At 39.0% G+C, this 10,917-nt stretch overlaps 1 protein-coding gene across 1 annotated transcript in view; it reads right to left on the reverse strand.

The window, feature by feature from the left end:
* The window catches only part of ppip5k2 (diphosphoinositol pentakisphosphate kinase 2), a 51,274-nt gene extending 50,491 nt beyond the window's left edge, over window positions 1-783 (reverse strand). Inside the window, exon 1 of the mRNA XM_078286317.1 lies at window positions 505-783. The gene's annotated coding sequence lies outside the window, so the exon portion shown is untranslated. The remainder of the gene's footprint in view (window positions 1-504) is intronic.
* Between the last annotated feature and the right edge of the window lie 10,134 nt (window positions 784-10,917).

The following is a 10,917-nucleotide window of genomic DNA, read 5'->3' on the forward strand; positions in this document are numbered from 1 at the left end:
CAACAGCAGAAACTGGGATGCGACTAGCTATCATCATCTAGGATACATGGCAAGCCGGGCCTTAGAATCACAGCATAGGCTATTTCATGGAGAATAAGATGCTGTTAGAGTGGATAAAATATTCACCAAGCTACACATTTAACCGGGCCTTATAAAATAGTGTCTGTGTGATGCTTTATTGATTCCTCTGGGTGAATCATATTTTCAGCCCCCGGGTCCTCCTGATAGCCCAAAATACAGTCAAAGGGACGAGAACATAAATACACACGGAACACAAACATACAACCACTTTCCACTGGTACGAATGGCTAACAGCAATAGCTAAAGCAACACTGACATTTTCAACACAGCTTTACCTGGCTGGATACCCTATGATTCGTGATAGCTAACGTTACTGCTGTTTGCTTCCACTTCCTGCCAAATACCACACGTGGTTCACTTATGGGTGCAATTTAAATGATTTTGCCACACCTATGGAAAAAAAAATTGTGAAATTGCTCTTACCTTATTTATGAGGAGAAGTCCCGTTCAAGTGAAATCCGCTAGAACGTCAGCTGACTGGACATTTGATTTGATAGCCTGGCTATGCTAGCTAACGTTACCGCGAGATAACGTACGTTATCTGTCGGACCTGCCGGATGCTGCTGCGGACATTTTTCACCGAAATATGGATAATGCGCTGCCTCGGCCTATATAAATGTTCAATAAGTCATGAGGTCCTTCATATTCAGTTCAGCCAAAACTAGACTGATGTTTTTCCACCGTAAGTCCACTTTTCCTCTCTCCCTGAGATCAGTCAAGCATGCGGGAATAACATGTAACTTCCTGTTGATGTTTTTTTTTTTTTTTTTTTTTTCAAAATAAAATCCTTCATGGTAAACATATTGCTATCAGAATCAGAAAGTAACTTTATATTGTAGTAAAAGTCAAATTATCTATATATTTTATCTATACAGTATGCACATGTCTCTGTTAGAGCCTGACTGATTACACTGATAGGAGGCTATGGAAGTCAGTAATAGAAAAACAAATGAAACCGAAATGTAGGCTATACAAATCTAGGGAATATTGCACTGAGTTATGAGGGTTTTAAACACTGCAGAGAAAAAAGAAAATAAAGAATATATTTAGGGAGTAATCTGTGGTAAAATAAAAATACAGTTGTGTTTTCCCCAAAATGTCCTTTTCATTGTATACATTTATAATAATAATAATAACCACATATGTTCCTTCAAGATATATATATATATATATGTACATACATATATAGCAAGACATAATACATTCATTTTTTTATAGGCTACTATTAGGTGTCTTTATTCCCAAATTCCTGAAACAATATTTGGCAAAGAAACAAAATATCAGATGATTGTTTCTGTGTAGATTAATTTCAGTCATCCAAGTAAAAAAATGAAAACAAAATCCACTGGAGTCACATGAGTGGAGGTGTGAATTGGTGTGAAATTGTCAGGTAAGATGTTGAAACTCGGCATTGCCCTGGTGATACCCCTCCTCCATACTTGCGCTCATACAACACTAGTTTTAGACATTACTGAAAATAATCCCACAAATTTGATCAAATCACCCATCTGTGGACAAAATAATTGTGCATGTGGGTACCAGTGCCATTCCCAAACAGCAATCTGAACTGCTAAAACAGGATTTCATTCTCCTGTTGAACTCTCTAAACAAATCCAAAGTTCAAAGATACATATTGGGTCTTGTTCCCACATTCAGCCATGGAATTGGCCGTTTCAGCTGACTAATAGCCCTAAACACATGGCTATCATCGGCATGTGCCATGTCAATTGTATTGACAACTTCAACCTTTTCTGGGAGCCTTCAGACCTGATGGTATACACCCAAACAGACCTGGAACGAAGATTCCCACAGCAAACTTAAAATACAGGAATTCTTTTGGATTCTTTTATTTTGGATTATGGTTCAATCATGAGTTTTTTGCCATTTCTGCTTTATTAGTAGAGAAAGACAGGCCAGAGAGAGGGGATGACATTAAGTCCATGAGGGTCTAGGAGGTTGAGTTTTGTAATCCAGCGAGCCTCCCTGAGAATGGGGGGAGATGCCATGTCCTACTTTCAAGTTGATGTTTTCATGTTTAGCTATGGAATAGTTAATTAATTCATGTTAATTAATGTATGACTTAACTATGAGTTAAGGCTCATACTGATGATCCATTAAGTGTTAAGTAATCATATGAACTAATATTGATTGCATTGTAGAAGTGGCAGGAAAGTTGAGACGGACAACTTCTCTCGTTGACTATACCAACTCGTGTGTCATTTATTTTTAACCACAGAGCAAGACAATTTTTATCGCGCTCAAAAACACATTACGTCGAGCTGACGTCACTCAGGAAACCAGACTTTCTTAAAGGGACCGTGTCTCCTTAACCCTGAGAAGCACACAATATAACTGCATGTGTTAAACATACTCAAACCACAGATTATGGTGAATAATGTCCATAGAGTCCGCCACAGCATCATTTATTAACATTGAGCCACAGGAGTTCATGACACATCATGCATTCATTCATGCATTAAATCATGATGAGTCATGCGTAAGTTATGCATTAAATAATAAGTTGTGCAGCCTTATTAGTGTTATCAAAAAAGGGATGGTGGATGTGGTGTGGGGGGGTGTAACAATCGGGGTACTATGTCTGAGTTTCACATGTCCTTGACTGATAAAGACAGGAACGGATCATAAAGATCTGGTAAACAATTTGCATGAAGTATTCAGTACTTTTCCACCCTGCAAACAGACACACACTAAAGAAAGAATGATATACTTAATGCATATAAATGATCCAATCTTGATTTCTTCCACAGTGGTGTTATAACTTTATTACAACAAACATAGTGCAAAGACACACACTGCTAATGCCAGTGCCTGTCATTAATGAGCTACTGATTGAACATAGATGTCTCAGGCTACTGCACAATCATACTGGCTGAAAAAAAGAAACACAAATAAAGGAGTCAATATGGGGGACTCACAGGTTTAGGCTACTTCTTAGAACTCCCTGACACCTGGGATCTTTTGGCCTTAACCAGCTCATCAGCGTCAGGAGTGATAGTGAATGGCAAGGTAAACACCTTGATTTTCGGCTCAAGTTGGTTCAGGACTTGAGAATTCCGCTGAAACTCAGTCATCAATCCTGGATCATCTTGTATTGATCCAGGATGTCATCCCCACCTGCGCTACTGATGTCTCTAAGGCAGGGGAAATGCGCAGGATTTTTGTGTGGTTTCTGCTGAAATGCACGGATGCTATCGTAGAACTCTGTGTGTCGCGACTTTGCGGCTTTGTGTTGAGAACTTTCAAGTGCTCAGTCAGGTCCACCATAAACACAAGATCCTGAATCCATTTGGGATCATCCAATTCTGTCACCGCTTTCCCCTTTCGATTCATGAACACTACGATTTCCGTGCACAACTCCCCATCTTAAAGAGTAACTAAGCCCCAAACCCAAATCTGTGGTAAAGCCTGACACTTAATGGTGAAAAGTAGGGTACTGAACTGGCCATCTGCTATTGGCTGGTCTTTATGCCAGGTGATGTCACCTTCCATAGAGTACAACAGGTGGTGACATCACCTGTCACAAAGACAAAGGGGGCTGGTTAGTTAGTCTTTAACCACTTATATGCTATACTCATTGGTATCAGTTCAACAAACTCTTTGGTGACATTCAAAGATTCATCAACACCTTGGATGAAAACTGGAAGTTGAGCCACATTAAAGAGTAACTAAACCCCACCCAGGCGATGTCACCACCTGTTGTACTCTATAGAAAGTGACATCACCTGGTACCAAAGACCAGTGCCTCCAGACCGTCCAGTTTGTTAAGTCTCTTTGTTTCCCTTGCCTTGATGCCGCCTCCCGAGCACGCCACAGCAAAGAAGAGTGCACTGGCTACTACAGACTGGTAGAACATCTGCAGCAGCCTGTTGCACACGTCGAAGGACCTGAGTCTCCTCAGGAAGAACAGCCTGCTCTGTCCTTTCCTGTAGAGCCTCAGTGTTGTCCGACCAGTCCAGTGTATTGTTGAGCTGCACTCCTGGGAACCGATAGGTGTTCACCATCTCTACCTCCTCCCCCTGGATGCTGACAGGGTTTTTGGGGCTTCCTGCTCCACCACCAGCTCCTTGGTCTTCCTGATGTTGAGCTGAAGGTGGTTGTTGTCACACTAACCTACAAAGCTCTCTACCAGCTCTCTGTATTCCTTCTCATTGTCCTCCGTGATGCAGCCGACAATGAAGGAGCCATCAGAGAACTTCTGTAGATGGCACATTCTGGAGTTGAAGCAGAAGTCAGAGAACCCTCTCTGTGTACTATTCTAGTGGCAAATGCTCACATACACTATTCAACATATTAACTTTGTTGTTTGGTTAATTTTGTTGTGTTTCATTATTGAAGTAATGCATATTTTGTATGGCTATTGCTGGGAGCTGTCTGGTCCTATAGCCACAACAGAGGTAGGCTGTAGATGTTGGTAATTTGATTTGCACTCATGCTTTTGCAATGTAACAATGATCTTATTTTTAGCCCTGCGACAGAAGGGGCTCTATGGATGGCATTGTTGGTCGGTCGGTCACTCTGTTCACTACTTTATGGGAATGTGAATTGAATTAGTCTATGCAAATTTTTTTTTAATATACTTTCTTATTATACTTGAGCTGGATTCATTGGTTGCTGCAGCCACAACACAGTGTAATAACCATAGTAACACTACTAGAACTATCTAGGGTTCGATGGATATGGGATTTTTGAAGGCCAACACTAATACAAATATTTTTAGACTGAAATCACTGATAGCTGATATTTTGTGCCCATATTCAAGATAATTAAATTTGATTATTGTCCTGCCAAAAAAAAAAAACCAGCATTTCAGTGTGTGCCCCAGAATCTTATTCTTCTCAGGGTGGAAAAGCCTCTGTGTCAGCATTTACACTATCATGGGACACTAAAACTCTCATTCCACCAGATAGTTTTAATGGCCATTGTCTTAGACTTTCAGTTTTGAAGTAGGCCAAATTTTTGTTTCACAAGACTATGAGTCTAACAGCCCTGTAACATTGAATTTTGTGGACCCCAAGGGTTCCTCCACTAGATGGGAGAAGAGCTCTATTCTTGTTAGGTTTACACTTGCCTCTCTCTCTCTCTCTCTCTCTCTCTCTCTCTCTCTCTCTCTCTCTCTCTCTCTCTCAAGTACATTCCTGTGTTGCTAAAGCGAATGGATGAAAAAGATGATCAATGAAAGACAAATAGATTTCAGGGAAAACAAAACAAAGAAATAGAACATAGAAACAAAAGGAGAAAAATACCTAAAGTGAGCATAAGATAAGATTTTTAATAATTCTATAATATAAAATTGTACATTGTTCCTGGTATTGTGGCAGCAGCAGACACATTTAGCTGCTAAGTGCTGTGATCTTCCCCCTACAGAGAAGGAAGTTTATTTTCATTTGGTAGGGTTAGGGTTAGTTACTTTGAATATGGTTTTGCAAAATTACAGTTGAAATTTTTCAGTAGGCATTTTATCCCAATTTTTAATTTGTGGTTTTAAAATAGAGCCTCATATTTCACTTGCATAGAGCATAACTGGTGTAAGGAGTGACTTGTATGAAATGATGATCTTGTCTAGTGCCTACTGGAGCACTTGTACAGAAAAGTTGACTGCTCTTTCTTTAATGTCACTTTGTTAGTATTTTGCTTTCTTACATTGTTGCATGTTGTTTGTAACCTGTATGTTTGTCATGATGCTGCTTTCTTGACCAGGTCTCCCTTAAAAAAGACATTCTTCATCTCACTGGGAATCAACTGGAGAAAAAAAACATAAACTAAATACATAGAAATGCATTACCTCAGTTTATGGAAAGTCATGTTCTTGCACCTGTATTCAAAATCTATAATTTTTTGTGTTTTATTTTTTCATAATTCTAGATACTTAACATGAATTGGTAAATCGGAGTGTCAGTGACATCTTTACGGTGGCCCTGAGGGTCAAAACACAACGACATTTCACAAAACACAACAATATTTCACAAAACACGACATTTCACAAAACACAACAACATTTCACAAAACACAATGGCAAAAGAGAAAACAATTCAACATTTCACAGAAAACGGAAAAGGTAGGTCCTTTCTTTATTGTTACTGATTGGATGTATTCGTTGTCACTCAAGGTAACAGGAAGTGGGACCAGAGCAATGGCTCTGAGAGATGCGTTCCGCTGGTTCAAATTATAGTTTTTTACGATTGCTTAAGCACGATTTTGAAAACAGGGCTCATTTTGTCAAAACACTACACACAATTCACACAACCACACACACAAGTAGCAGAATACCTCAGATCTTTTGCAAAATTAAACACTTCATTCAAAACTCTACAATAATTTATAAAAACCCAATTTTGTCACTGTATGGCACACACATGGTTCATACGATCTGTTTGAACCAGTTACACACTGCTGTGCTCAATCTAAAACACTTTTAACATTTCTACTTTTCTAATGATATAGTCTGGGTTAGATTTTTTCAGAGATATTGTTAGAGTAAAGTACATGAATATATTGACCAAACACAACACACAAGACCAGTACTGCACACTGATGAAAATATTTATTTCTCTCCACATTGTAAAATCAGTCAATACATCCATGCATTTCCAAAGGTTGCATTTTGCACTGAAAATCAGAACAGAACATATTCTAAATAGAATATAGTACATAAACAGCAAAAACATTTGTGGAGACAAAAAAGAAAGCACTGCAACGTTGCCTTCCATTTTTGTTTTGCTTACGCCTGACTGGTGAGTTTACAATTAAGCACCTAAGTGTCTGTACGCCTGACGGCCGTGTTTGATCAATTGGTTATAGGTGTGGTATTTTGAAAGGCAGTGCCTTGAAATGGCAGAAGAAGTGACATCATGTTAGATTTCTGTGTCTAATGTAGAGAAGTGTGTTTAGTGTTTTGCAAAACACTGTGTGTAGTGTTTTGCAAAAAGTGTGAGGCTGAGAATGTGCTTATAGTTGTGCAGATCTGGGCTGAGGTTTTGCTCTCTGAGTGTCAGTTTCAATAATTGAGCTTTATGTGTCATTTTATATGGAGGACCGGAACTGCCAAAATCAAAAATAAATAAAGAAATAAATAAATGACTCAATAAATAAATTCCCCTATTTATTTATATTTCTGTTTTAATTTGCTTCTGTATTTATTTACCTTTGTATTAATTCCCCTATTTATTTATACTTCTGTTTTAATTTGCTTCTGTATTTATTTACCTTTGTATTAATTCCCCTATTTATTTATACTTCTGTTTTAATTTGCTTCTGTATTTATTTACCTTTGTATTAATTCCCCTATTTATTTATACTTCTGTTTTAATTTGCTTCTGTATTTATTTCCCCAAACGTATTTATTTCTGTGTTCTATTTTTACATTTACATTTCTTTATGCGTTTCTGCTTCATTACGCAAATGAGGGGGCTGTGTCTCATGGGGTCAACTTTTCGCCTATTGGTTGATCGACATCAGAGTGCCTAGATCGACTATACATGCCTTGCTCCCACACCGGTGGCCAGGCTCACTCACTACAGAAATGGCTACCTCCAGTCAGGAGATCGCTAGAGAAAGGAAAGTTTTTTGCTTGCGGGTTTGTCTGTCGGTGACATTGCAAGGCTTTTTGGGGTTGGTGAAAGAACAATTCACCGTCGGATGGCAGAGTATGGCATAAGGTGAGTGTGCATGTGAGGTCTCGGGGTGGATTGCTGTTGTGGTAAGTTACAGGATTTTATGTATTTGTAAGAATTTAAAATTATAGCAACTGGTGTTACACTGAAATCTGTGTGCCGTCAAAACGTGTCCGCTAACGTAGCATGAGAATGAGAAATGGATACGGTAGTTTATGGTATTTCAGTCCGATTAGCATCAGGTAACGTTAGCGATTTAGCTGCAGTCCCAATGAGAAAGTGTTTGATGTGGGCCTGTGAATACGAAGAAGCCTGTTGGCCACAACGACAACAATTAGCAATCGTCTAGTTAACCAGGTCCTGAAAGGACAAACCTACTATGATCGAGGTTAGGGGCTAAGTTAGTGCCGTTAGTGGCATGCTAATCTAGCGTCAGCGTTAGCGTTAGCGTTAGCTCCTCTGGCTCACTTTGCGGACACATCTCTAACGTGGCAAAACTCGAACAGTACTTTGTTTATCGGGGACTCTGCTCACCGCAAACATTTCACTTCTAATGCCAAATTAATGGAAGGGAGTTACTGGCTGATGACATGTAACATTTCATGTTCTGTCTTTGCACCTAGTCTGGTAACTCTAGTTACCAGTTACAACGAGACTACAATAAACGCTACCTTTCTCGAGGTTGTAATGTCCTATTTTTTCTTGAGACTGTGTTTAGAATCAACTACATAGTAATTATTGAGGCTGTAGGTTTGAAGGTTTGAAGATCCCCATCCCAGAAGACCCGTGCGCCCAGTCTAACAGGACGTCATTGCAGCCACGTGTCTCGGTTCAGTCAAGAGGCAGTCTGAACCCGACGCAGCTGGCAGCATCAGGGAGCTCACAGTTGCACAACACCACACACTGGTATCACTACTCTGACCCTGAGACCTAGAAAGCCCCGGCACTAGCTGACAAAGGATCTGTAGGCTAGACACTGAGAAGAGGGTACACATACTGTCAGTATATTTCATTTGAATACTTAGTCTCTTCTTTTGTTGTTTTGGTTATCTGGCATGAGGTCAGGTTGTAGTTGGGTGTTTTCCACGAATACATAACAGATAACTAAAAACATCAAATTATAAATCATTTTGGTCATTGATACTGCACTACTTTACTACACTGCAATAACTGCTACAGTGGAACACTCCCCTGTGTAAACTCACAGATGTAGATTTTGTAACATAACAGCACTCCATTATGGTCCTGCATAAGCAATGTTATGTTTTTACATGTGCCTTTTTTATGCTTTTTCTAAAATAAAATAATTGTATTCTGTATGAACAGTCAGTGTTGTGGTTACTTACTGGTTTCACATTTACTTTACATGGGTGTGTAAAGGGAAAAACTTATATAATCCCACACACAGTCTACACTTCTATGGTGCTTTATTACATTTCAATGACTGAAATGTAATAAAGCACCATGCAAGTGTAGACAGTGTGTGGGATTATATTACTTATTCAGTAACTTTTGTCCTCTGCCCCTGTCACTAAAAGACTTTTAAGTGTGCTGAAGTTTTTTCTACATGGATGTGTAATAAAGTATAACAACACAGTTATTTTACTCAAATTTATTGTCATGTAAAGTATTATCCAAAGTCACATGTTCAAATCAATTCATGCACAGAATGCATAAAAGAAACTTACTGCTCTATACTTCTAAGCTGTAAGGGCCCATAGTCTGTTTTATAAATGTTCATTGCATTCTGTAGTGAGAACACATTCAAACAGGCTGCAGACCAGGATGATCAACATGCATGTAGGTGGATCCTGAAGCTGATTCATTCTTCTGGTAACCTAGGGAATGAGAAAGGGTAACTTATTGAATTTTGCAAGCTTTATAGGAACATTACACTGATAATTACGTTTATCTATATTATATGTTTATTATTTAGCACAGACAATTTAGAGTAGATGTGAGTACTGTACAAACTAATGTACAGGACAAAGAAAGGTGTCAACTCTAAAAGAGGTAAGATGTTATGTACAGGGGGAATGACCAGCAGGCCTCCATGAGATGCAATGGTTGAATATTACAGCTATAGTTCTAAAACTGTTGAGCTAGCGTTATAGCTGAATAACACTGGCATAAATTACGACAGTCATATGTCCAAATGGTAGAAAGCATGGGGCATAACCATATGTTTGCCGGTGTCGTGACTATATTTGTATCCCCTTAAGAGGAGTTCTTCTTTCGCACACATCACACATCAATTTGATGTATTTGAACGTAATAACTACATAATGTCTGGTGTGTATCGCTAGCCAGTACAACGGCAATTGTAAGACACTTCATGGAATAAAATTACAGCAGCTATCCAAGTAACGTTAGCCAGCGAAAAGCTACCGACACCTACTGTGTTGACTAGACAGCCTCAAACCACCGGCACCAGTGAACGTCAGGCTAAAAATGAATCAAACAAACCATGCGGTACAGTTACCGTGCGAGACACTCCGGCAGGTAACGTTAGATTTCGTTTTTATGGGATACAAATTTGTCCACTATGGCTATCCAGAAATACCACATAGCTGACGCAACCACATACACACGCACGGTGAGAAAGTACGAACAACACACTGAAATTTCAACCTACCGTTCAGAGACATCCTGCTGTAGCCGTGTCTGTAAAACTTCGGCAGTTGCCTCCTCTTGTTCGGTTGACAGATTCCGCCTAAAAAATTTACGGTTTTACATGTTCTGTCACAGAGTTTTCTTCTACAAGGAGCTGCCATGTTGGTTAACACTTCTCCTTCCTAGCCTGGCCACCTGCTGGCCACCAGTGTGGGAGCAAGGCATGTATAGTCGATCTAGGCACTCTGATGTCGATCAACCAATAGGCGAAAAGTTGACCCCATGAGACACAGCCCCCTCATTTGCATAATGAAGCAGAAACGCATAAAGAAATGTAAATGTAAAAATAGAACACAGAAATAAATACCTTTGGGGAAATAAATCGGGGGGAAAATGCAAAGGGAAAATATAATACAGACATAAATACAGAAATAAATAAAATGAAAAGAATTAATAAATAAAATGGAAAATTAAATGGGAAAGTAAATAAATAGGGGAATTTGGTGCATTTAATGGCATATTTATTTATTTATTGAGTCATTTATTTATTTATTTATTTATTTTTGATTTTGGCAGTTACGGTCCTCCATAA

The sequence above is a fragment of the Centroberyx gerrardi genome, chromosome 2 (assembly GCF_048128805.1).
Source record: "Centroberyx gerrardi isolate f3 chromosome 2, fCenGer3.hap1.cur.20231027, whole genome shotgun sequence".
Taxonomy (NCBI): Eukaryota; Metazoa; Chordata; class Actinopteri; order Beryciformes; family Berycidae; genus Centroberyx; species Centroberyx gerrardi.